The sequence below is a fragment of the Ceratotherium simum genome, chromosome 9, assembly GCF_057802395.1.
Source record: "Ceratotherium simum simum isolate JZ-2026a chromosome 9, ASM5780239v1, whole genome shotgun sequence".
Lineage (NCBI taxonomy): Eukaryota > Metazoa > Chordata > Mammalia > Perissodactyla > Rhinocerotidae > Ceratotherium > Ceratotherium simum.
In genome coordinates, this window is record NC_141908.1 from 62,685,964 (window position 1) to 62,689,497 (window position 3,534).

Here is a 3,534-nt window from a genome sequence, read left to right on the forward strand (position 1 = left end):
TGAGTCAGCTATTCATAAAATGAAATTAAAATGTTATGTTGACTGATGTCTTGGCTCCCTCTACTTACGAAATATTAAAGTTTCTGAGACAAGGAAAACGTAAGATATTGCACCTGTGATATGTGGGAGAAAATACCTTCAAATTATCAAAGAAGCTGTTCATGGGAATGAAAGTCAAATGAATGTCTTCAAAGGCCAACTTAATGAGAGCACTAGAACTTCTGAAATGGTGAGGAGATAGTAGACTTATAAAGGTCAATATAGGCTACTTTTGTAGTATCCTTGCTTGTTACATGTATTTCATGCCCTAGAGTCCCAACAGATTCAGAATAGAAAACCAGATAAGTGTATGAGAACTGGAGATGAATTGGATCATAGCTCCAGAATCAGGCAGAAAGAGATTAGAGAAGTCCTACAGAGAGATGGCTCATCAATCAGCAACTCTTAGGCTGTTTCTATAATATCCTTGCCTGCTGTGATTACTTCATGCCCAAAGTCCTAACAGTTGACCATTTAAATTTATGATAATATGTATAAGCCTGTACCCAGATACATATATGCCCTGAAAACATCAATGCAAATTTATTTAAATAATTTATTTTCTGATAATATCATAAAATATATCATTATTCAAAAATATCTCTGGATTCTGGATGATGACTGGAAATTTAAGCATTATAATTTATTAAATTCACTACTTTAATTTCAGATACATAGTGGTTTTTGTAAGAATTAGGATGACTTTTTTTTAATGACACAGAAAGGAGGTATGACAATTTGCCAAGCAGGCAAAGGGTAAACTTAATTTCTACAAATGTTTATAAATCTCATCATAGGAAAAAGAAAAAAATTATAGAAATGAGAAAGAAGGAAGAAAGAAAGGAACGAGGAAAGAAAGAATGAGAGGAAGAAAGGAAGGAAGGAAGGAAGAGAGGGATGAGGAAAGAAGAAAAGGAGAAAAATCAGAGTCAATTTAATTCTCATGTTTGTATATTCCTCCCAAATAAAAAAAAGGCATTGCTTATGTTTAGTATTCAAATTCATTTGATAACTCCTTTTTAAGCTTTGTAATTAACCTATATCTGCCCGTCCCCAATGTTTACAACCTCCGTAGCTCCATATGGCTTTCGTCTTTAATTCAGAAACCTTTGTCACAAATCAGGGTACACATTTACCATATCCTGATTCTTCAATTGCCAGGAAAGCTTTGCTTTGCTTAAATCAGGTTCAGCTGTGATGAAACTTACGCAGAATAAATATTGCTTGTGAGAGCACCTAGTTTTCTAAGGCCTATGAGATGTGACAGTATCCTGTTTACTGATAAATTGCAGTGTAGCAGGAACGATGCTACAATAAGTATTGATTTCTTTTGTGCATAGAACTCATTTTACTACAGCTTGTGAATTGCCTTCATGAGCTGACAATCCATTAAGTACTACTTTGTGTGTCTCTTCCTTCATTATTGCTTTTTTTTTTTTACTGCTTTATGCTTTACTACCTTTAAAATAGATTGACAAAGAAAAATGAATAAAGGGAAAACTTAGTGGTAGCACCACAATTTGGAGGGGAATAAATGACTTTATTAGGTAAAACTCAATTTCTGCTACTACCTCCAAGGATGGACTGTAAAGAAAATAACTTAAAAGGATTGTATTAAAATACCTTATAGAAGAATAGCTAATAGAATGACTTGAATTCTATTCTAAAATAAAATATAAGATCTGACATGAAGAAATGAATAAAACTACAATAACGTCAACAGCAGGTAAGATATTTTGTGCTGGTTCTAAGTAATAAAATGTCAAAGTAAAATTATTTATGTGTATATGCAAAGAAGACACCTTTAGAATTTAACTCCCACCTTCCTAAACTGCCAAGTCATATTTTTCTTATAAATTTGAAGATTTAAAACTTATTATTATTGCTTTGTGTCTGTTCCCTCAATTTCTTTATATTGTTGCATCTCAGAGCAACAATTTAAAGTTAAAATGTGGTGAAATATTATATTTTCAAAATTTAAGATTTTTATTCCATTATTACTCCTGCCTTTTTTATGTTGGCTGGCTTCATCTTCATCAGAAAGTGGTAGAAATGCGATAATCCTGAAGCATATGAGAAAAGCATATCTTTTAAATTAGCTTACAAGAACTAGAAAAAAATGCATCACCGCAATGTATCAAGGCATGAAAATGAAGAAACAGAAGCAGAAAACCATAGTATGAAAAAAGGAAATATATTTTTATAAAGCAACATAAAAAAGAAGCAAAAGACTAAATTTGAAAAAGAAAATTAAAACATTGGAAAACATAATGAAAAGTGAGATTGTGGGAAATTAATTTTAGAATGTGGAGAAGTAATGAGAGGATTTCAGTATAGACACGTAGAAGACGAAGACCATGGAGGGGAGAACAAGGAGGAGGAGAAATTGAACTATAGGATGGAGATAATTAGAGAAAAATATGATAAGTGTTGAGGAAAGAGAATGCTGATCAACCTAAAAATTATGTGGTTTCCTGAGTTACAGACCAGGACAGGAATACAAACATTAATTTAAAGAAAATTATAGAAAACATCCCAAATCTAAAAAACCCTGATGATGGACAAATAATTACTATTTTTGATCTTCATTTTATGGAAGGAGAAAGTGAACACAGAATAAAAATCCAGACTGCAACCCAGTACCTTGTTTTCAACATCTGTATCCTGCCTCTATTTTTCCTATCATTTCTCTCATCATTGGATAAGATTCTTTTCTCACTAAACAGGGTTAACAAAAAGTAAAAATATAATTTTTAACTGGATAAGCAAATGTACATACATTTTAATATATATAATATCACTAATTGTTCATGTTTTTATGTTGTAGTCATCAACTACAAACTAAATTTAAAAAATTTAACACTATTTATTAAATAAAAACAATTATTCACTAACTCTTTCAATAATACAACAATATTGGAAAGAGTGACTATATGTATAGTAATGGCTTTTACTCACACTACTTATACATTACCTTCATAATAACATGAAAGTAACTGAATCTTGTTGACTATAGCCATTATAAAGATTCCTCATAAATCATTCCGTTTGTCAAATTAAAGCTAATATAAATCCATCCCCTGAGAATATTTAGAAGTTTAGTTTTAGTGAAAATGTGTTGAGAAAAAGATGAGTCAAGTTTACCGTTGCAGTCAATATTTTACAACGCCTATTATGTGAATTCTTTAGTAAGAATAAATATACTTTCCATCACTTTTTTTCAAACGTTAAACATCAAGCATTGGAAATATTTTTGAAAAGCGTTTAAAAAACATTAATGACATATATATATATATATATATATATATATATATATAACTAATTTTCTTAACAAACATATTATTTATGTTAACTCGGTTGGCTTGACAGTATTATTAAGGATGGGATAAATCTGAAATACTTGCTATTAAAGTTCATTTAGCTGTTCATAATTTAAATGAAACCTTGTATGTTTACAGGTATGCTTACTAGATGCATAAATATAAAGTGGTGAAA

The 3,534-nt window shown here is 30.5% G+C and overlaps 1 protein-coding gene across 1 annotated transcript in view; it reads left to right on the forward strand.

The window, feature by feature from the left end:
* The window catches only part of ZNF804A (zinc finger protein 804A), a 292,307-nt gene that overhangs the window by 76,700 nt on the left and 212,073 nt on the right, over positions 1-3,534 (forward strand). The window lies entirely within an intron of this gene.